The sequence below is a fragment of the Mauremys mutica genome, chromosome 1, assembly GCF_020497125.1.
Source record: "Mauremys mutica isolate MM-2020 ecotype Southern chromosome 1, ASM2049712v1, whole genome shotgun sequence".
In the NCBI taxonomy this organism is placed as follows: domain Eukaryota; kingdom Metazoa; phylum Chordata; order Testudines; family Geoemydidae; genus Mauremys; species Mauremys mutica.
Window position 1 is genome coordinate 134091500 of NC_059072.1, and position 25040 is coordinate 134116539.

General features: G+C 40.6%; 1 long non-coding RNA gene across 3 annotated transcripts in view; it reads right to left on the reverse strand.

The window, feature by feature from the left end:
• LOC123361681 overlaps positions 1-23062 on the reverse strand; it is a 55094-nt gene extending 32032 nt beyond the window's left edge. The window contains exons 1-3 of one of the 3 annotated variants that reach the window (XR_006576190.1): positions 23026-23062; positions 989-1112; positions 388-463 (exon numbers count right to left, since the gene is read on the reverse strand). This is a non-coding gene — a long non-coding RNA (uncharacterized LOC123361681). Of the gene's footprint in view, positions 1-387; positions 464-988; positions 1113-22938 lie in introns of all 3 variants that reach the window. The other 2 variants (XR_006576189.1, XR_006576191.1) reach the window with 2 other exon arrangements.
• Between the last annotated feature and the right edge of the window lie 1978 nt (positions 23063-25040).

Sequence of the window (25040 nt, forward strand, 5' to 3'; positions counted from 1 at the left end):
AGTGAATGTAACAATCAATAATGTCAGTAAAGTTCCTCTGCATAACCCAGACCAACCAGTATGTTTCTACACTTATTACCCTTAATGACAAACTTTAGACAATTTATGAAGAGAAAAGCAACAAACTTATTAAAGTAAGTGTACTGGTAAAGTTCATATTAAATGCAAGAAGATGAGCAGTTGGAATATTCCATTCTTGAGTCTATGCTGAGAAGACTCCTTTGTTCCTAAGCAAGTTCAATAAACTCACATGAAAGATAAAATGAAAGAGTCCATTAGTGAAGAAGAGCAGCAAGATAAAAGCCAAAGCAGACTAAACAACCTTGAATAAAACATCATTTTGATTAAACAGCTACAAATATGTAATCTAGCCCCAGACAGATTTACCTGGGTGAGCTTGAGAAATGTCAGAATAATCGACCATCATTCAAAAGATAAGCAGAGCTATGGTCAGAAGAAGAATCTGTTAAAGAAAAAGCACTTTGTTACAACAAAAGTCTCTCTCCACTACATATTTATTAAATTATATCTGCTTAGTTTGTTCACAAGCAAACCTGGCCCAGATCCTCAGCTGAAGCCAATGAAGTTTTGCTGATTTATACCAGCTGAGGATCAGACCTTTAAACAAAAACACTATTTTCAGTAAAATAAAACCAGCGCAGATGAGAAAGGAAAGCAACATCAACTAAACTGACAGCTTCCTCTTACTGCTGGATATGACAGAGGAAAATAGAACAAATGAGACTTCCAGATGTCATATTGATCCTTCAGGGCCACCAGTCAGAAATCACCAAGGTGAAAATAGATATGAGGTCACTTTTCACCCCATAACACTACTTTATGATCATGAGGGATGCACTGTAAGTCAGCCCTAAATGAAGACAGAAGAGCCCTTTTCATAATAATGAGTATGTAGTCAACTTAGTAGGGTATCAAGTGACCCATGCAAACAATTGTGGCTGTTCCCTCTGAACATGTATTTTTGTACCTTTGTTGAGGAATTAGATGAAGCAGGCAAGTATATTCCCCATCCGGTATACATTACCACTTTTCAAACAAAGGTTCTTTCTACAGCAGGTAGAGACTCAAGCAATGAAGGGTTAGTATCTGACCTTTAAAAAAATAGATAAAAGCATTGTTACATCTGATGCAAAGCATTGCATGGGTTAAAGAAGCTAAACTAGAGAAAGAACAGATTAGCCATATAAAAATATGATATCTATCAAAGCAGTTAAGTTAGAAAGGATTAGCCATTTAAATGACCAAGTTAAACAGCTGAAAGTGTGGTTCTACTCTGAAAATGGGCTATGTATAATGGTACCTTTATACTTAAGTTATTCTTTGTATGCATTCAATCATTTTTCAAAGATTACAAGGCTGGAAAGGACCACTGTGATCAGCTAGTCTGACCTCATGGGTAACACAGGCCATAGAACTGGCCCAGAGTAATTCCTAGAGCAGATCTTCTAGAAAAGCATCCAGTCTTGATTTTAAAATGGTCAGTGATGGAGAATCCCCATGACCCTTGGTAAGTTGTTCCAATGGTTAATTACTCTCACCATTAATAAAAAAAATTGATGCCTTATTTCCAGTCTGAATGTATCTAGCTTCAATATCCAGTCATTGGATTGTTTTATACTTTCTTTGCTATACTGAAGAGCCCATTATTAAATATTTGTTCCTCACGTAGGTATTTATAGGCTGTAATCAAGTCTCCCCTTAACCTTCTTTGTTAAACCAAACAGATTGAGCTCCTTGAGTCTATCACTAGAAGACATATTTTCTAATCATTTTCATACCTCTTCTTTGGACCCACTCCAATTGATAAACATCCTCCTTGAATTGTGGACACCAGAAGTAGACACAGTATTCCAGCAACAGTCACACCACTGTCAAATAGGGAGGTAAAATAATCTCTTTTCTCCTACTCAAGAGTCTCCTTTTTATACATTCAAGGATCACCTTAGCCCGTTAGGCCACAGCATCGCATCGGGAGCTCATATTAAGCTGATAATCCACCATGACCCCAAATCTTTTTTCAATCACTGCTTCCCAGGATAGAGTCCCCCATAGTGTAAGTATGACCAACATTCTTTCTTCCTAGACGTACACATTTACATATAGCCATATTGAAACACATTGTTTGCTTGCTCCCAGTTTACCAAATAATTTGTCTCTCTCTGTATCAGTGACCTGTCCTCTTCATTATTTACCACTCCCCCAATTTGTGTGTCCTCTGCAAACATCATCATCAGTGATGATTTTATGTTTTCTTCCACATCACTAATAAAAATGTTAAATAACATAGGGCCAAGAACCAATCCCTGCAGGACCCATGAGAAACACACTCATTTGATGATGAATCCTCATTTAAAATTACATTTTAATACCTATCAGTTAGTCAGTTTTTAATCCATTTAATGTGTGCCATATTAATATTATCTTTGTAGTTTTTTTTCAATCAAAATGTTATGCAGTATTAAGTCAAATGTCTTACAAACACCCAAGTATATTACATCCTCACTACTACCCCTAGGTGGCAGCCTAGTTCATTCAGTACTAAATCTGCCATTGTTTTTCTGTCATAGCAAAATATACTGGAGGCCAAGACCTCTCTTTTCTGTTTCCTTGGTTACTTGGACATGTCACTGCTTGAATTCAGCTTTATTGTTCACAGTGGCATGTTAGACAAATAAAGGATATTATTGACGAAAAACAATGTTGTACCTCTGAGACCAATAAATAGAGAAAACCTTCTGATGTAGCAGTTGCTGAAAATTCCTTAAGAGTTCACTCATCTGAGAAACAGATCTCTGTTTAAAGTCAAGAGCAATTCATTGGGTGATATTTTTAACACATTTACACAGAAACAGACCAATGTTAATTGAACGGATCCCGGGCAAGGATAGAGCTAACTTTTCACATTTGTCTGGTTTAGTTCTGGATGATACTGGAAACACTGGAGATGTAGCTGCACTTCCACCAGGGGCTTCTTCTAGGCATTCACCCACATAAAGTCTGATTCTCCTCTTACACTGGAGTGATGTCATGGACATCAGTAGTGTTGCATTGCCTTTCAACCAGAGTAGTGGAGAGGAGAATTAGGCCTCAAAGATATGGCTCCCACATCTGGGTTTTCTCTGCATAAGTACATGAAATTGTACATGGGGGAGAGTATTTAACTGATAGGCAGCACATTATTGTTGACAGGAGCATGCATGAGCCCTCTTGGGGTAAACTGAAGATACTCAGAATAGGTGTGAATTAGTCAGCAACAATCTACCCCTCTCACACATTTACCACAAGAGGTTGGTCTGGCACAAGAGGAGGGATCAAGAATAAGCAACTACAAGCATGCACAATCCATTATATGCTGACATAGCAAAAACCCAAACTGAATAAATAAATAGGGAAAGCAAACATCAGACTCCTTCAAAGAATAGTGAAAACAGAGTAAAACAAATGTACAGTAGCTGCATGCCCCCAGATGGAACTGATCAGTCATGTGCAAACTATAAAGCCAGTGATGTCCTGTGTAAATCTCAAAAAATTGCACATCTATCAACTAGAAGCGGCACATGGATTTGCCAGGGTGCACCTGTGAGTCACTGGAGCTCTGCATGTGAAAAGGGGTGAGCGTGGGGGTATCCATTCACAGAATCTAGCTCCAAAAACTTAGAAATGAAGACATTGGATGGATTCATGATACCCCCTTTCTTCCCCCCCCAAAACCAAAAAAAAAAGTGGCCTCAGTTATCAGCCCAGTCCAGAAAGCTGCTAAGTGCCTTCAACTTCCATTGATGAAGTGATACTAAAAATGGCTATGCACCTTACAAAGTTCTGGTTGCAGGGGGCAATATTTATGGATAATCAGATATTTTAATCAGCTAATGTAACTAACACAGGCATAGCCCCATTTAGGTGGACTTTTCAGATGAACCACAACAATGATTACAATAAGTAATAATTAATAGCTTGCACTAGACATATCTCAAGGCAAAAAATTCAGATGCAACCTTTGAACATACTGAAAGGCTTGTAAATCAGGCCCTTTTATTTAGGTGTCTACAGATGGTTTTAGGAGCTTACAGTTACGTACCCAAGTTTGAAAGTGTTGACTTCAGTGATTCACCCAAGTTCACATTGCAAGTTTGTGGGAGAACTGGAAATAGAACCAAGATCACTTGATATTTTCTAGTACTGTCCTTCAGCTATTAGGCCATGCCCCAGAGGAATCACAAAGCAAATTAACAGAAACAACCAGATATTCAGTTGGTGTAAATCCATTGAGCTACACTGATTTACACTAGCCAAAGATCTGGCCTTTACATTAAAAAGATCATTTACTGGATAAAGAGTGGATCATCCAATCAAAAAGGACTTTATCAAATGGGCTTTACGTCCACACATGTGATGCAAGACAATCATGTTGTGAAGGTCACCCCAACTAAGGGAACAAATCCTTCAGGTCTCTGTATCCAAGTGACACTTATAACCAGTGGAGAGAATGAGGAGAATCCATCTATATATTCATTGACAGAGAGAGACAAACAGTAAAGGGGGTGGGGGAGAATTAGCATATATAAGCACATTTTGAAGTACAGATTTTCAGTTCAAAAGTAGTTTATGGGATATATATTTTCCTTCCCTCAACATTTATATATAGTTAGAAAAGAAAATAAATACCCCTTAATCTCTTTTTGGACTGAACATTTGTATTTAGAAATGTACTGATACATGATAGAGCACAAAAAAATTAAACACAAAAGAAAATGCTCCCAGCTAGAAGCTCAATAAATGCCAGGCTTCAAGTGAACAAAGGGACATCTAGCTAAATAGTTAGTCCAAAAAGGAAAATCTCATAGTCCATAATGGTCAAACATTTTATGTATTGAGACATTTAAAAATAAAATCCTTTGTGTGACTAAAGGAACAGAATAGATCCGTCACAGAAACATTAAAATGAACATTCAGGCATGTTATTGCATTAAAAGGCTTTAATCAGTGAAGAAAAACACCCCTCCCCCCCACACAGAGGAGTCCTTTTATATATTCAAATAAGTCTCAGAAATAAACAAAAGGAAAAGAGAAGATGTTCTGGAAAAATCTTTTAGCACCTCTGAAATGCATGATCAATGTCACTAATGCATATATACATGGCATGCTAGTTTCTAGCCTAGTTAGGCTACCCTAAGGGTACATCCACATTGCATACTCCTCTTGTTGGTATTTAGCATACACTGCACACCTCTCTAGCCCAGGTATAAATAGCACTGTAGATGGTGAGGCACTGTTTAAGTGAGTAACAACACACCTGAACACTACATGCCAAAGCAGTCTACATTGTTATTCTTAGCAGTATAGTGTCCTGTTGCCAGAGCCTTTTCCCATAGCAGGGGGGTGCCGGAGCCTTTCTCCACTGCAGGGAAAGACACTGGCAGTTAGGAAAGGCTCACCACCTTTCACTGACACATGTAGCTTCACACTGCAGCGTGGGCACAGCCTGCTTTTCACTGCAGCACATAGTTACATGTGTGATGCCTGTATCCTACATGCCGCTGCCGGTGTAGACAAGGTCTAACTGTGGTTGACAGGTGGATTGTTCAGTGACAAGGAATACCACTTTCTGCCTGGTAGTAAAAATGGGTGAACATCAGACAGGCATCAATGGTCTGGTGACACATAATAGGTCTTATTCCTGGGAACTCCTGGGCCTTTTGGGATCTGAAAAGAGCTGATGGTTATGAGCACCATGTGTTCTCTAGAACGAGCTCATGATACCCTCCGCTAAGGCTTGAAACTTTGAGCTAAGGCAATTTCCTTCCACTCTCTCACCTTGAGCCCAAACCTAAGAGCAGGGATAAATTGTGGGTGCCTTTGGATAATGATTGTTATTAGTAATGTATCATAAAAATATCAGGGAAAACAACATGGTTATTGGGATGGGAGGGATTGAAGAATAGCACAGGGTTCTCCTTCTGACCCTCGGCATGCATGGCAGTCTGTCTGGGTCTGCAGCAGCAGTGTAATTTGAACTGCTCTAATTGGCCCCCAGTTTGTGTCTGGGAACAAAGACATAGTCAATCATATAATGTATTTTTAATACTAACCAGATAGATTAGAGAAAGAAGCCACTCTGTCTTCCAGTAATACAAATTCACTTTTTTACAAAAGGACAGTGAATATCAAATCTGTATATATACACACTCTAGTACCAGATAAGAGGCTGTTGGCAAATTAATTGCAAAAGTCTGCCTGGAGTTTAAAAAAGCCATCCACATTATGTGTCCTCAACAGAATGCAAATAATATGTACACATTTTGAGCACTTTTTTGAGTTAGGTAAAACTTATACAGGGCATGTCTTCACTCCAGATGTAACTTAAGTGATCAGCTCTCTGGTGTGAGCCTTCAGGTTGGCCTAGCTGAGGTGTGAATGGCCGTACTGCAAAGGCAGTCTTGAGTGACTCCACACAACTGTGTCCTCTCATTCATGTGAATTGCTAGTATTTCTGGTTCTTTGTGCTGCAGTAAGCTGAGCTGCTCTGTGATTCTTTCCAGTGAGTTATGAGAGAACTTCCCATGTGTCCTGAAGGACAGAGAAAGATGTTGTAGGACAATCAACTCTTGAATGGTTTAGCATGCAACGTCATTGCAAAGTATATGGGTTACCAGCATGAGTGTGAGCAGCACTTGGACTTTAGCTTATATCCCAGAATCGGCCAGCTAGCCCAGGTGTAAAACACCATCATGCTCAAGTAAGAGGTTTTAGTGAGTATACAGGGGCCAAGTTAGGGACAACCAGGGCCGCCCAGAGGGGGGGGCAAGAGGGGCAATTTGCCCCAGTCCCCGAGCCCCACAGGGGCCCCCACCAGAGTTTTTCGGGGCCCCTGGAGCGGGGTCCCTCACTCGCTCCGGGGGGCCCGGCAAACTCTTGTGCGGCCGGGCGCAGGAGCTTCTGCCGCTCCCGGTCTTCGCCGGCGGGGGGTCCTTCCGCTCCGGGGCGGAAGAACCCCCCGCTGGCGAATTACCGCCGAAGACGGAACGGGACCCGCCGCCGAAGTTCAGCTCGGTCTTCGGCGGCGGGGGGCCCTTCCGTTCCGGGACCCGCCGCCGAAGTGCCCCGAAGACCCGCGGCGGGGGGCTCCCTCCGTTGAATTACCGCCGAAGACCGGGCTGCGCTTCGGCGACGGGTCCTGCTTCGGCGGTAATTCGGCGGCGGGGGGGCCCCCGCCGCGGGTCTTCGGGGCACTTCGGCGGCGGGTCCAGGAATGGAAGGGCCCCCCGCCGCCAAAGACCCCGGGCCCCCGGAATCCTCTGGGCGGCCCTGGGGACAACACCCAAGTGTGAATGTCCTCTACAGTGAAAACAAGCCCATGCCTATACAATTATACTTTGAGGAATAACTGATTGTAAATAGATAGAATTCAAGATCAGCCCTGGTACATTAGCTGATCATTTTAATCACACTTTAACATCTGCTTTCAGCAACTGTGGTTGGTTAATAACATTAATGGAACTTCTTATTCGTCAGCCATTTTCTGTAGCTTTAATAATGATGAATGCAGGAAATGAACAGATATGTGTGGGGAGCTATTAGGATTCAAAATTTCACTTGGCTGTCATACATTTATAGAACACATAGGGTGGGAGTCACAAAAGATTTAGTTGTCTAACTCCGCCTAATATCAATGAGAGATAGTGGTCTAAATACCGTTGTGAATCCTATCCATAGAACCTGATTCTGATTTATACTAAGGCCCCTTTACTCTGCTGTAGCACAGGACTTAAAGTGGCTATAATATAATTTACTCCATTTAAGGCCCTTTTACACTGCCAGAGCACTATAAAGTGGCCTTAGTGAAATGAGAATCAGGTCCAGAAATTCTGAGGAAGACAAATTTTTTTAGCACAAGATTTCACTCTAGAACTGCAAACATTTGTATATACTTGATAACCTGAAGGCTCAGGTGTGTGACACTTATTCATATTAGTGAGCATTTAGTCACACAAGGAGTCTCTTTTACTTCAATGAGACCCTAAATACATCTAATTCTATATACACATATATAGACTTTAATGTATTATTACAAGGAAAATATGGGAAAGCAAAAACCCACCCATCCTAACTGCAGGTATTCCTTTACTTTCATGTCCATTTGTACTGGATTATTGGATTCAGTAATTCAAATATATATTTTATATAGATGTAATAAAGTCTACCTAGACTAGAAAGGAACTACAGCTTCTTAAGGGGATGATTTTTAAAGCCAGACACAGGATTTAGGTGCCAAAATCCCACTAAACATCAATGGGAACTGGGTTCTTAATACTGTGTTTCTTTAAAAATCCCTCCCCTCATCATTTAAAGTTTTTATTCTTGCCTTCTCACATTAATACATGGTCACTGTTGCTATGGTCATTGCCTCAATCATAAAATTAAACCCAGAAGTGCTTGTTGGGTACTTTCTGAAAAATATATTTGAATATTTTCTATTAAAGTTTATAACATTCTCAGTGTCTGACATAGCATCTTCACAGCAGCAGTGGATTCATTTGGATTTACCAGACTGAGACACTGTGTTGATAGGAAAATTGCACTGATTTCAATTAAATCAATTTAGAAACTGATTTATTGAAACATACTGCAAACCCCAAACCCCTTATTTCATTTCAGGGTGTCCAATGTTGGTTTATTTTAAGCTGATTTAAGATGAACTGAAATAAGCCACTGTTACATCAAAATACACAAGAGTTTGCATTGGTTTAACTTAATTGGATTTGAGAATGCTATAAATTAAACCAATGCCTCTTACTCATGTAGACAAGGCCTAAACTGCTTTAAAATTTGCAGAAAACATGTATTCATAATAGATTACAGTCAGGCTTTTTCTGCACACAGACTTGCACCAGTATAACTAAAAGCATATTTTTAAATCAGTTTAGTTAAACCAATACAAAACCTTATGTGCACATTCCTAAATAAGTTTAAAAATGGCTTACATACATTAAACTTAAGTCATTGTCAAACAATAAGGAATTGATTTAAGCTAAATTGATAGAAGACACTTTTAAATTGATTTAAGAGGGCCCACAGAGCAATTTGCAATAGTTTAACTAAATTAGTTGAAAACACCTATAGTGAAATTGGTACAAGTCTGTGTACAGATTAGGCCTATGAGGGCTAAGAGTCTGTTTATTACCAGTGAAAAGGTGGCAGTGGATAGTAAATACTTTGAAATTATCATATGAGTCAGTGACCCCACCTTTTCATTATAGTCCAAATTGTTTCATTTACATATATACATAAGCACATGTATGCATGCACATCCCCCACCCCCCATTCAGATCAACTAACTTTCCAGGTTTAAGTCTAATCAGAGATTAAAAAAAAAAAACAGAAATCACAGCAAACGTGCTATGCATAAACCCATATGGTGAGAAAATGTCCAAACAGCAGTATTGCGGCAGCCTTTGATTTCATAAATCAGATCCCAAATTTTTTTTTCCACTTGTAGTCTGTGAAAACTCTGACAAATGACAACAATGCAAAGGGTGCATACAAGAAGAGATCCTATGAGTCAAAGGAACAATAGAGACTAGCTCTCTGCACACCACAGTTTTAGACAAACAGCCACCGTAATAAGATAGCCACAGTTGTTTATTTAATCCAAGTATGGCTTTTTTAAGTGTATATGATCTATGGACGGGGGTTCAAGGTTGCACAGTAATTGGAATACTGTTCAGTCTCAGGTTTTGGATAAATCTAATTATTTTGGCATTTGTGTTTAAAAGACTTCCCTCACCCCCGACCTCAGGGAGAAATTTATGAGGTAAAAACAAAACACACTGGACCAGATCCTGACCTCACTTAAAACTGTGAATCTAGGGCCTGAGTCTTTTATGCTAAGGCCCCTTTTAAGCAGAAAACAACCTTAAAGAGGATGCAAGTGTGATGGATGGGACACCACAAATGTTTATAGTTACACACTTGCAGATCGGTGTCTAAGGGCCTTTGACAACTGGTTAAAAGTGTAACTAGACATAAACCAGGGCCTAATCGTGCTGGCAATGCACACCCATCTAACAGACAGTCCCTGCCCTGAGGAGCTTATGATATAAATATAGGACAAGAAACAGAAAGAAAGGGGGAGCAAACAGAAACCATGAGATGATACTGGAGAACATGATAGGCAGTGCTGTCGACACACTAGCTGCCTAATCATTATTGGGTGCTTTAATTATAGGTAGTGTGACTGAGGAGAGTTTTAAGAAGGGATTTGAAGGAGGAGACCTTCACATGCTTTATACTCAGCATGTAACCCACACACTTTATACTCAGCATTTGACTTTGTTTCTCCCAAAGAAAGAGAGAGAAGCAGTGGGGAGGGGACATGATTTTTACTTGGAATACTACAGCATCTCAGCACACGTAGAAAGAGCAGGGCCCAGAACCATCCAGAGCTAGGGTGTGGCAGTTAGTATACACACTCAGTATCTGTTCTTTTGAGGCTGTATAGGACGTTTTCATTGTGGGTAAGCCACCAGCAAGGCGAATTCTCACCTGACTTAGCTAGGCTTTTGGGGAGAAGATGGTGACACAGAGATCTAAGGACTGGGGTATTTTATATGCTGATCCCCTTGCCACTTTGGATACAGGCTACAGATTCCTGTTTCACCTGCAAATGAGTCAACTATTAACCAAAGGGGTTAAATGCTGCTAGTTGTGGCGATTCCCCAGAGTGCCTGTTTGCTGACAGGATTCTGAGGTGTTTGAAAGGGACTGAGATGCAGTCCTTCTTCTCAAGCTCAGAAGATGGCAGGTGACTGACTCCCCTGCCCCATATAATCTTATGACCATAGTAGAAAGACTGAAATCACCTGAGAGAAGATCAGTGAGGAATGTGTTTTGATGTGTGTGCTAAAGTACAGACAGTGATATGTTGAAACCTCATATTTTAATATATGTAACAATGGAAGTGGGTAAATTTGCATAAGCAAACACTGGTGTTACTTAAAAGTTATTCATACTATTCGGACTACTATTTACAAGGTTTTCTGTATGCACATTAAATGTTTCTTACTAAGAAAATGTGTGGTACTCTTTGAATGTGACTAGGATCTATTAACATCTATTATCAGGGTTTTACATATGGTAGCCATGAGGTTTAGCTCTATGTAAAGTTTTCTGAAAAGTCAGAACTTTGGCATGTGCATCAGCAGAGAGTTATGCAGGGGTACAAGAAGGGGAGTATAACAGTTATACCAACTATTGTTTTATCATCCCCTGCCTCGTTACACATACGTGAAATCCCTCCATGCATGAAGGGCAGCATGGGACAAAGCATGAAGGTGTTTATGTGGACTAGAGATACCACTACTCCATCTTCCTCACTGGAGCTAGATTCACTCACTGATTAGTGCCTCCCTGGGGACAAGCATGGTGTAGTAAGTCTCTCGCTGGGCTAGCGCCCCCTGCTGATGGCTGCTCTGGTAGTTTCTCTGTCAGTAATTTGGACTTCTGGCCAGGTCAGTCTTAAGTCCACCCCTTCAGGATCGCAGTAATCCAAATGAAAGTTCCCCCAAATGAATTTCCCCCTCTCTAGGTTTCTTCCTGAGCCTCTCTTCAGCTCAGCCTGCAGCCTTCTTACTAGACTCAATAACCCTGGTGGGGAACTTGTATGCTTCTGCCTTTGGGCCCGGCCGGGGAATGCCTTCTCACCCTCTACTCTGGATTCCAGCCCAGGGGCTTGCTCTATCTGCATCTTTACTTATGTTACAATTCCCCACTGGGCCACTTCCGAGCCAGCCTCTTAAGTTCCCTGCTGGGTCTTCTAGTCTCTTCCCTTCTCAGTCAGTCTCTCTTCTGGGCCACTGGAGAGCTTTTAATTTCTCCCTGCTTGGAGCTCCTCCCACTCTTTCCCCAGCTGGGCTTTATCACCACTTAACCATAGCTTTCATACCCCTTACTGCAGCTATCTTCTGCTGTTTATGGAGAATTGCCTGATGCCCCTCAGGTGGGGCTAATTCCATACTCAGCCCATGGGACAAGCTTGTGTTACTCTCACCCTCCTAATGGCCTCACATGCACACTGAAAGAGAAGACAAGATGGAATGCTGCCGAATGCCACATGAAAGCATCCTTGGGGAAGAGGAGCTCTTGTGAAATACTGATGTCTCTACAGGACAGAAACAAAACCACTTAAGAGCAGCCCCATCCCTCATCACCCCAAGCCGGTAGAAAAGTCTTCAGCAGCCTGTGATCACTGGTATCAAAGATAGCTGATCTAAGATAATATCATTTTGGACACTTGATCTTTATCTATTGCTAGGAGATCTTCAACCAGTGCAACCCACACAGACTTTGTCATGCCCAAGTTGATAACTAGATTTTTCCAGTGACCTTAGTCAATGATATTAAATCTGTATCTCAATGCTGAGTTTTCATATAGAAACCATGTGGCAGATCTTCAGCTGGTGTAAAGCAGGGTAGCTCAACTGACTTCAACAGAGGGATCAAGAGAGGAGCTGGTCACATCATTTAACATATCAGATTAAACTAAATCACTGGACTAAGCAAAATATCAGGATATTTATATATATATCTATATCTTTCAAGCTGACTGAAAAGGGGAGCACATTTATGTGAATTTTTGTTGAAAAATTAGAACTAATTTTCAACCAGCTATATCATAAAAATGTGTTTAGTAAATTCATCCATACATTCACATCAAATTTTGTACACAAACATTCTTCCTCAAAGTCCATATGTAGTAATTGTTATGTTTGTGGCTTACAAACAGAAATTAGATAAATATAGCAACATTCTTGTTGGAAGGTTGCAATATAAATACTTTATTTCTTAGAATTCAGAACACCACAAAATAACCCATAAACAGAGAGACACAAAGCAGACTGCTTCCTAAAATAGAGGAGGCACAACCCATCCCACCTTACTCTTGGCTGTCTGGCTGCTAATTGATTGCTGCTAGGCCCAGATCATATGCTTCCTTACATAGCCCCCTGGCCTGCAAGCAGGATCAGGAAAAAAATCCCTAAAATATAAAGTGGCTGATTAAAGTTTTAAGATAGTGTTCAATGCACTGCAGTGATGAACTCCTTAAATATGTATTGAAGTCTGGCTGAGGTTGGGGAGGCGCGTGCAGAGAAAGAACCATCCGTACTGGCAGAGGTTCCACCCATATTCCAGTCAGGCAGTACATTGCAAAGTCCTTCACCTTTCATGGAGCTCATTCTAAAGTTGAAATTTAGCAGAGGAAACAAATCAGAGGTGGGGTGACCTGGCTCAGACTAGTCACTCCCAGCTCAGGATTACTTTAGAAGCAGAATTTTTGCTGAACTGGTGTAAAACAGCTTTTTTTTTTCCCCAAAAAGGTCCATATTGAATCACAAAATAAAGAGAAATCCTGCTCTCATAAGGTATGTGTACACCGTAATCATTGGTGTGACTGCAGCATGTGTAGGTGTAACTGAGCTAGATTTCATCTAGCTACCTTGTATAACAATAGCAGTGAAGCTGGTGCAGCAAGGGCTACCCACTTGAGTACATACCAAGGGTCCCAAGTGGGCTGGTACAATAAGCTTGTAAGTCTCACTTACAGCTGCCTGGCAGTGTCAGAATCAAGGAATTACAGGGCCTGGCCTGCGTGTTTTAAGTCACTGAACTCCAGCAGCCCACCTCCTTCTCTGCCATGTAACAGAATGTGCTAATGCCATTTTCATTGACCTCATTAGTTTATTTTAAATCTTGACCTTGGATCCCCCCTTAACGGCTCCTTACTACAACAGTTATACTTCCTTGTATTAGTCCCATTTCTGCTCGTGCTGCTGGAACCAAGTAATTTGGTCAGCATATGCCGTGTCTTCTTATTGAGTGCTTGAAGAAACACTCCACTGTAATAGAAAGGTCACTACATGTAATTATAAAAAGGTAAATTATTCAAAAGAGTGTTGCTACATTTAACTTGAAAAGAAAAGCTAACAATACCTACAGAAGTGATTACATGGCTCTTCTCAGGCTTAGAGAGAGTTTTCATAATTTGCTGAGGATTTTCCAAAGGGACGGGTGATTTGTGGTGTTTTAGATTTGATGTGTTTATAGATGGATTCTTGGTTGTTTCTGTGACAAGTCCTCAGAACAGCACTGGGAGGTAGGTACAATAGGTAGAGCTGGGAGAAATATTTGTCACAAAAAAGAAGTCAGTTTTTGAGTTCTCAGAAGTTTTGTGAACTTGCCTGTTTTTTTGCATTTAGATGTTTGTGAAATATAAAAAAGCTCTTGTGTTTTTTTTTTAAAATCATTGTAAATGGTACTAACAGTGAGAAGAAGATATGTTCTTCCCAAGTCCCTTGTAGTATTCCATTTGCCAGAGGCCAAGATTGTCAGAAGTGACTAGTGTTTTTTTTTTTTGGTTGGTTGGTTTTGTTTTTGCACATATCCACCTGGAGACACTCTTAGAAGGGCTTGGTTTATACAAAGCACTGAACATCCACCCTTTGAAAAACAGGCCCTTTAAAGGCGTTTCAAGTTGGACAAACAAAAATTAAGGCACCCAAAAACCGCTAGCTAATTTTTAACATCTTGCAAGCAATCTTCTAATGTCTCATTGGAGACTATTTCCTTACTTCACTTCCTACTCTTCTGGTCCACAATCTGGCCCAATGGGAATGCTGCTGGTGACTTTCATTAGAAAGAGAACAGCATTTCCCCTATATTTCTAAGATAGAAGTTCAGTCTAAAGATACTTTAATGCACAGGAAATGATGCTTAGTGTTTGAATGCTTGAGCAAGGCAGAAGCTGTAAAATAAGTTTTATTCTTTAAAAAAGCTACTATGGTTAATTTAATACTGGTGAAACTAAACATTAAATATAAACCTAAAATACAGCAATTTAACAACGTTTAATATTTTCCACCTTTTGCATGCACTCAAAGGCTGAGCTGCATTTGCTAAGTCTTAACCTATCATCAGATTAAGTTTGCTACTAGGACACATCGGACAAACAGCAGACATCATTGAGAGAGGGAGGGGGAGAGAGAGAGAGAGAGACTGGCACTGTTCGCTTTGGGCTAGATTGTGCCTTTGGGGCACAGATGCATCAATCCAGAGGGAGTACCAGAGGCACTTTGCCTCAGAGAGGCACAATGCTTCCCAGAGTTCCCTGATTACACTGGGGCGAGCAAAATCTACTAAACCCCTTTAAGGATACATCATACTCCCCCCCGCAAATCTAGATAGCTCTCTCCCCACCCCCATCTCTCTCTCACCACTTTTGGGCATTGTGCTTACCCTAGGAAACATCCCAGCAGCCACCCTGTGCTTCCCTGATGCACACCATGCAACAGGTGCTCCTGACTCCCTCTCCCAACTGCACGCCTGCATAGAGGCCGATGAAAATCTAGCCCTATATATGATTTACTTGTCAGACAGGAATGCAAGCCTAGTCTAGAACTTCTCAGCAAAGTGTGTGATTGGTGAGGACTCCCATACTCTGCATCTGTAAGAACATTTGAGTTGCTTGCTTAACACTGAACTAATTGCTTAGCAAACATCTTTTTTTAGAAAGGTAAAATGGAGACTTAAGTCCTTTTTTTATCTGCAGAACAGGTAGTGGCAGTACACACTTCACACGTACATCACGCGCCTCCTGCTAGTGTACGCCAGTCCAAGCCTAGAGTGCATCTACACTGCAGCTGAGTGTGTGCTTCCCAGCACAAGCAGACAGACGCTCACTAGCTTTGCTCCAGCTAGCAAGCTAAAAATATTAATTTGGCTGCAGCAGCATGGGTGGCAGCTTGGGCTAGCTACCTGAGTACATAACCAGGGGGTTGGGTGGGTTTCTTTTTAGCATGCCAGCTTTAGCATAGCTAGTGCATGTTTATCTGCACTGTGACGCACGCACACTCAGTTGCAGTGTAGACTCATTCCAGAGCTGAAAAAGCAGCACTATTTCATTCCCTTTCATTTCTTGATTGGTGTGCTGAGGGAGCTGATGTGGGTTCCACTCAGTGTGACTAAAGATATTGGATTGTGCTATGTAGACTCCTGCTGTAATGTAACAGATAATGCCATGTTTCTTAAACTGTGGTCCATACATATAAATGGTTGTCTGCAGAGTACTTTCAAATGGCCAACAGAGCTATTTTGGTCGCAGTGAGTGGTGAAGCATTTGTCTGTCATCAGCACTGACACCTGTTTGTTGTAGACCAGAAAAAAATTAGTTATAGATTTGTTTCCACAGAGCAATCAAATGCAAGGCCTGTTTTCAAGAAAGGGGTAGTTTTGGACAGACAAGTTGATTGGAGGTTATGGGACGAGTCCACGTTGTGTCATGGGTTTGTTTAATGTACAAGCCATTGATTAGGGCTGAGAAAAGTGGCTAGGTGCATTTTTTTTTAAATAAAGTCAGATAAATACCACTATAACTCTTGCCCCAGGCTTGCTTCCTCTCTCTCTCTCTCTGGTGACTAAGTCTGCAGACAATATTAAAGCAATACAGAAAGTTAGCAAAACACTCAGGAGAACAGATCCAAACTGCAACGCGACTTGGAAAGATTGGAGCAGTGCACAGGAGAGGAAATTCAATGCCTGAGGCTCAATCCTCTATGGGACCTTATCCAGAAAAGCAGTTAGGGGCAGATTTGAAAAGGTATTTAGGCACCTAACTATGTGCTTCCCTGGTGCACACCATGCAATAGGTGCTCCTAACTCCCCCCTCCTACTGCATGCCTACATAGAGGCTGATGAAAATCTAGCCGATAATCACCTAGGGGATGCTTTTGAAAATGTCAGTAGGTGCCTAATTACATCTTTAGGCACCTAAATAGCTTTAACAAAATCTGGCCCATGCTTAGAGTTCGGCAAGAGCTTAATCCCATTGGCTGTAGTGTGATAAGTGGAACTGGAGAAAGAATGTTAGGTTGCAGAAGGGTCCTAGTTTGGGGTGTTTTGGGGACTCAGGAATGCAAGCAGAGGCCATGATGTTACCAAACAGGCGCCTCAGCATGTAACACTAACCTTGCTGAATGCCCAGTAAAGTTCTTTCCTATAATGCTGCCTATCTGCCACATCACTTACTGCTTACAAAGCAATGACAGCATATGCCTAAGTGCTTGCTGGATTGAGCCAGAGTGCTCACCACTAGAACTAGTGTGAAAATAGGGATTCTTTCCTCTGTAGAAAGTTTTGATGAATGATTTTTTTTTGTCCTCAAAGTTTTCCATTGATATTTTTGGGAGAATCTTGAAAACCAAAATATGTCAGTCAAAACTGAGAGTTGTAATGCCTCATGGGAGTTGTTCTCATATCCTCATTCTCCTCTATGGTACAGGATCCCCAAATAGACTACATTTCTCAGAGTGCCATTAAAATAGATCGCATTTCCATCTTCTCTCCATAAGACTCTGCTAATGCTACTTTTTAAAAATGTAAGCAAGTGCTAAATGCCACAATCAAGGTAAAAAACTGAATATTGGAGGGAAATCTTAGCAGGAGAAGACCTCTATTAGAGAAGCTCGAAATGTTTTGAGATTCAAAACATTGTTGAAACTTTTCCAACACACAAAAATCACAAGAATAAAATTCTGTGAAAGTGCTTTCTTGTTTTTTCTAGCAGCTCTAATTTTTCTCCTCTGAAAAGGCTGGGCTAGTGGACATGTGTGATAAGTTTAAGATTTCCCTCTCCTCCTGTAGTTTCTCATCCATTTGAAGAAAAGTAAATTCGCCTGACATATTGTTTCATTTTTAATCGAGGAAAAAAATACTTCTTTACTTTATAGTGTGGATATTACCCTGAAAAGTGACTTTGTGAAAATAGTCTTGTGGAATTCCATACTCATTGTGTCTTCTCTGGCCACGTCTATACTAGGAGAGCTTTACCTGTATAAGAATACTAGTGTACTATACTGACAAAAAGCTACAAGACTGCTATAGTGAAACCACCCTACAGGAGTGAAACAAGTGACACTAATAAAAGTGCAGTTTTACTATGTTACTTCTACACTAGGGGCTTCTGCTGGCACAGCTATCTGGTCAGGGAATCACACCACTTCATGCCATAGTATGCTGTCAGACATCTATGGAGCAGACTTGTCTCAAGTTTGCATATCAAATTTGCAGAGATTGGAAGGACAGAATTTTATTCTCCTCTAAATATATCATTCCTACAAACTCACACTCTAAACAGTCAAAGTAGATTCTTCCTCACCAGAAACGGAGGTTAAAATATGCCCCAACTATACCTGTACAGCCCTCATGAGAGATGGGTTCACACAGTTATCACTGAGGGAAAAATCTGAGGTTGCACTTATCAATGAGGGAGAATTTGGCCTATAGAACCTTTATTGCTCATAATGATTCATAAAATGGATACATTGAAGTTCAATTAAAACAAAGATTTTTATATCATCTTTGTAAAATGATTGCTTTCTAAAGAGACACCCCAAATAACATTTAAAATATTTATCTTGAGTGTTATTTCTAATTCTGGTACAGTATACTCCATATGTCATGATGAGACCATTCATAACAGGATGGCTTAATAAAATCTCCTCACAAAAAATTATGTTGTAGTAGAATTATATATACACATATTTTAAACCTCTACTCAAGAAGATTCCTTCCTGAGAAATAGTGAATGACCATCTACTGAGAGTAAAAAGACATAATAATAATAATAAGGAGATAGAAACATGTTTTGTAGAGTCTGGATGAAACAAAACATGCATAAGATAGTCATTGACAGAGTGAATTATTAACAGTGGGTTCTAAAAGTAAAATGTAAAGCACTACCACATGGGTACCAAATGGTCTCAAACTGATGTGCTTTAAGTTAACAATGGTGTGTTAGTTTTCCAGGCTGGTGTAATTATGGACTCCATGAGTCTGATTTTCCAAAGAGGAGGTGGTTAGATTTCTTTTCTTCCAGCAGTAAACATAATTTGGCAACAACAATCAAAATCTGAGGCAGTTCCTCCTGGACTTTTTGGAAACAGATGTCCTCCTGGGGTTGGCCTTGGTAACATTAAAGTCAGAGAAGGCTCAATGGATGTTCAATGAATGTATGAGAGCTTTTAAAAATGGAATTACAACAGCCTGGCAGGTGAGACTAGAACCAAAATATCAAGGGCCATCCCAAATCTTATACTGGTTACAACTAGCAGAAGCCAATGGGATTATACAACACCACAAGAGTAGGAGGCAGTTTCTTTTTTTTTTTTTTTAAAGTTGCATTTTGTGTTGGGTGGGATTTTGAAAAACGCTCAGAGCTGGCCTACTTCTGCTCCCATTGAAGTCAATGGGAGTTTTGCCCAGGATTTAAATGGGAGCTCAGTAAGGCCAGTGCCTAGTGCTTTTGAAAATCCCACCTTTTTTAAATTTACTATAGCATAAATTTTAGTTTATAACCTAGTCTCAGCCCGCCTCATCTATAAGGATGACAAGAGGTGCTTCCAAACCACTACACGGAGGCAGGAATTTGCCCTTTTAGTCCCAACCCATCGCCATAATGACCCTTGATAATTATCAAGGGACACATTCACTCTTTTAATAGTGCATCTATCTGCAGCATATGGATCACTCTACAGGGTTTGCAGCATAACCTTTCCACCACTGCTAATCCAGCCTATAGGGTGAAATGGTGGTCACTGTGCAATCCCTTTGAATAGTCATAGATCCTAGGAGTCCAGAGCCGCTCCTAGCCTGCCTCCAAACCTCCCCAGCATATATGGAGCTGGTGTGTGGAGTCCCCTTCTGCAGCATTCAAGGGGTAGAGATTCTGCCCAGCCTACCTGTGTGTTCTTGCTGGGAGGTTAAATGGTATGGAGGACCGTGTGTGGGCCCTGTGTGTCCCAGGTGAGTTTTAACCCAAAAGAATAGATAGAGTTCCTATTGAGAGAAAAAATACTCAGTTTCCAAGAATGATCAAAGGTATTACCCAATTATTTGTTGGTTTGGCTATATAAAGATAGGGCCCCTCAAGTAAGGAGCTACTACACCAGATACATGCATAAAAACACAGGACTGGTTGGAATTCCCCAAATTAGATTTCAATATAGTCAGTACCCAGCAAGATTCATCATCGTTCAGCACCCCTCTTGTGGAACCATAGGGGCCTCTAGTGACTCTAATCAGCTATTTCTTTCCTACCAAAAGGTGAGACTGTACTGCAGCTAAAAAAAGGTTTAGAAATCCCAGCTTTATAAAGAAGGTAGTTGGTATGTATATGACTACAGTGTAGTGACAGACCTTCCAAGAACTGCAAGTAACATTTTCTTTTCTGCAAAATTCAGTTCTATTAACTCTACACTATAAAGCTCCAGAGAAAATTCTCTACATACCAGTCAGGAGTCAGTGGACTGCTACTAATTAACATAGCCAGAATACATTGGATACAATGTCCAGAAGAAAACTGCATCAGGCAACTAAAAGCATTTAAGGTGAAGAAACAGTTTGCTTGAAAGCCAAATATGAATATTGAAAAATAGAAGATGAAGACACCTCACATTAAAAAAAATCTGACAAGAGGCAAAAATGACTGGAGGGCTTGAAGAAATTATTTGAGGAAAGATTAAAAGCTAAATATGTATTGGTTAAACAATGACAAGAATAAAGTGGAAAAGAAGACTATAGTAACATTCTACCAGTATTTGAAGTGATGAAGAGAATTCAATCAGTTGCACACGTCTCTTAGCAACTGATCCAAAGGCCACTGACAGAGGTGGAAAGACTCCCATTGACTCCTTTAGGTTTTGGATCAGGCCTGCAGTCAGATCTGAATCATTATCTGCAGTCAGTTCTGAACCATTAAGGGGACATTTCTCTACTAGAAGTGCCTGTCATTTTTTGGTCCTGACCATTTGTGCTAATTAAAAATGCCATGGCATTTTTCAGAAAATAAGGGTATTAACTCCAGTGTGTTGGCTAATTTCCAACTTTGGTAATTACACTCTGCCTAAAACCCCTTCAAATTTCAATTGGATACAGTATTGTTCCTTCCTGTTCTACATGCGTGTGTAGTGTTTTCTGTGCACTTTTGTTAGTTTGTCCAGTTCTCTCGTACTTACATGCATACATTTCCTATTGAAATAAATGGGAGTGGTGAGTGCACAACACTTGCAGGACTGGATCCTTATTGTGGTTTTTCCCCAAAGGTGGTTGCACTTGGTTGGAGGGGTTTATCTTTAATAGTAACTGAAGTGAGGGATTACAATTGTTAAGAGCCAAATTCTCCTACCATTACTGATGCTGAGTAGTGTCTTACTCCACAAATATTCCCACTGAAATCAATGGACCATTTGCAAAGGAAGATACTACTCTGTGTGAGTAAGGGTGGGAGAATCTGACTTTTGAGCATGCTGTTCATACTGGCCTTGATTCTAGTACCTTAACTCATTCTGAGTAGTACTTTACTCCTGTCAGTAGTTCCACTGAAATCCATGGGACCATTTCTACAAAGTACTACTCAACATGAATTAGGCAGAATCAGACTGTCTGAAGCATTTGTTTCCAAGGGTCTGATCCAATTCATACTCAAGTTGATGGAAAGACTCCCATAGGCATTGCACTGGGACATAAAACAGTACCTCCCAGCACACATTATGGTGTGAGATATTGTGGAAAGGAAAGAAAGGAAAGTTTCCATAAACACTACAAAATTCTCCATCTAGTCATTCTCAGTACCTCAGAGTAAGGCAGAAACCCAGACATTTAAAACTGAGGCTCCAGTGTTGCTACTTTTGTCCAATTCTCACATGAGAACACAAAGCAATAAAATATATGCAAAGGTCTTTCCCAGCAGCTGTTGAGCATTCTTTTCAGACAGTGCAAGTAATAGCTTATTGAACCACGTCTTGAATGAGAATGATCTCATGAGGGAGGCAACAGTCACCCATGTGGCCTTTGTATATTCTGAGATCTACAACTTCTGATGTGTCCAAATACTCTGTGTGGTAATTGCTGTTGACAAGCTCGTCACGGCATCTGCCTGTCTGACTCTTGAAGAGTAGCCCAAGCCACCGCACTATTTGTTCCCACAGTCTCCTCTCTCCTGTACTTTCTTAAAGGGTGAGGGAAATTAAACATTTTAATAAAGTACATTTTAGTAAATTAAATGTGTAGTTTATTCATTTCCTAAAGGACTTTTACATCACAATGTCTCTATGCTGCTCAATCCCAACACCCCCACTCTGGGGTTAGATACCATGCTGATGGGCACAGTAGAAATGCCTAAATATATTAGATAAGTAGCTCCTTCTGTGGATGGACTAAACTATTTATCCTTCTGCTGTTTTCTCTTTACTTTATTTTGCTCAAATTATTAGAGCTGGTTTAAAAAAAAAGCCCCCCCCCCCAAAAAAAACACAAACAAAACTACAATGGGACTGTTTTCTGTCCAAAAATGCAGTTAATCAAAAATCAAACCTTTCATGGGAACACATTTTTATATATATATACACACACACACATTATTTTACAAGAAAGAGTCAAAATAAATCATTTAAATATCCTTATTTCATTAATGTCAAAACATTTCATTTCAATAAGGTAAAACATTTTGTTTTAACTGTATCACTTCAAAATGTTTCATTCATTTGGTTTTATATTTATACTACATTTATTGTGACAAAGTTCCTCCTCTACCTTGGTGGATCCTGCGCCTATTGGCAAATTTGTTCACCTCACAGATTCACCCTGTGGGTCAGGAAACAGCCCAGAGACCTTCCCCTCTCATAGAAGCCACAGTCCAGGTCAATTCCTTTTACGTTTGATCAGGAGGATAGGGGGAAACTCAGGCCCACCCTCTACTCTGGGTTCCAGCCCAGGGCCCTGTGGACTGCAGCTGTCTAGAGGGCCTTCTGGAACAGCTACATGACAGCTACAATTCCCAGGGCTACTTCGCAACACCTTCTTTGTCCTTACCACCAGACCTTCTTCCTGATGTCTGATAATGCTTGTACTTCTTAGTCCTCCAGCAATATGCCTACTCACGCTCAGCTTCTTACACACCTCTTGCTCCCAGTTCCTCGCACACACTTCCTCTCCTCTGGCTCTCTGACCTGACTGGAGTGAGCCCTTTTATAGCATCAGAGGGACCTTAATTAGAGTCAGGTGCTTAACAGTCTCACCTGACTCTTAGCAGGTTAATTGGAGTCAGGTGTTCTCATTAGCCTGGAGCAGCCCCTGCTCTGGTCACTCAGGAAACAGAAAACTGCATATCCAGTGGCCAGTATATCTCCCTTCGACTTCTCTGCTGTTCACAACTGGCATGGGTCTATCACAATATATATTTAATTATATTGTTATGTTTTGACATTATCAAAGCAATTTGACATTATGGAAATTAAAACATTTTGATGGTTCAAAATCTACATTTTTCAGAGTTTTCATTGCATTGGAAATTTTTAAATTTCAGCTTTGTGTTCTGATTTGGAATTAAAACAAAATATCAATTTCTGACAGAATGGACATGCCATTTTCTTACATGAGCTAGTCAGTAGGTTAAACCTATCTGAATGTACCTGTTATGATAGATACAATACCTTTTGGAGAACTCACTGAATTAATATTAATAACCCTAAATATCTTCAGGGTCCATTATATGAAATGAAAGGCTTTTGTATTATTGTGGGCAAGGAAATATGACACTTGGGGTTTCAAAGGTCTACATGGAACAATGTGTCATAGACAAATGGACTGGTGGAAGAAAAAGTGTTAAGTGATTTTTCTAGGGAATATCTAGAGGAGGTGAATACCAATGCAGCCTGTTGAAACGACCTCCTAAGGAGTGAGCCACTGATTGCTCATCACCTCTTACATGACCAAGCTGTCTAAAGGAAAGACTGCATTGTTGCTGAGGTTCTGAATCTGAGATGGTTATGAACTTTCTAACCACAGGAAAACCTAGTTGTGGATTTTGAAGGATTGACATCTACCAGAGCCTGAAGTTGGAATTAGGGTGACTTCTGGTTTTTAGCAGGTGTGTAAGTTCATGTATTATTTATAATATGTTTTCTTTCTAATGCTTTCACCTTTAAGTAAACACATTTATTCTTAAGAGCTGCGTGGTAACTTGTTATTGTGGCAATTATGCTGTTCATGGCCTCTGGAGAGACAGCAAAGAACAGAGGCTGACCTATTTAAGCAATCTGGCTTACTGGGGATATCACTGTGTATGCATGCTGGAAAAACCCTGGCCAAGAGTGGGACTGACATGAGTCTGTGCTCAAGAGAACTGGATGGCAGAGAAGCCAGGAGCTTGGAGTAGGTGCCCTTCTATAAGGAGGAAATATAGGTGCAGTTGTCCTGAACGGTGACACCTGTATCTTAGAAATAAATACTAATGGTGCCCCAATGCAGCCGCACTTCTGTGGGGAGGAGTTTGATGGAGGTGGGTATTCCTTCCACCACATAACCAGACTACTGTCAGACCTGGTCTACTTTTTGCCCTGATCTCACCATTCAAGTCTTTAATGGAATTTGATTATTTTGAAACATCTGAATGGCACACAGTACAGTTATCTTTCCTGCATTGCATTAAGGGAGCTGCAATTCACCATCTCCCTTGTATACTGAAAAGGTTCCTTACTTGACCACTTGCTAATAGGGAGTCTTTCTGTTGATTTCAATAGCTGTTGGACTGGGGCTCTGTAGCACAGAAATACAGCATCTGAAATGACTTATTCTTTTCACATTATAATTCCTTATTTTCACATTTTGTTCCTTTCTGGAATCCTGTTTTAAGAAACTGGATGAGCTTGTATTTTGAGGTTTGGGGAGACTGCAGGGACAGTTCATCCTTGCACCGTAAAAAAAACCAAAACAGTTTGCAGTAGTAGGGTTAGGGAAGGGAAAAGTTCATAGCAACTTTTCTCTACTATTTTAGGGTCAGGTTCTGCTTAACAATTGCACTAGGGCTGATAGGCCTCTGTGTAGCAGCCAGGTACAAATGCAGTCTCCATGCTTCCTAAACCCAGGAGATGCTTCTCTTATAAATCTGTTTGCCACCTCAAAAAAGGATGGAG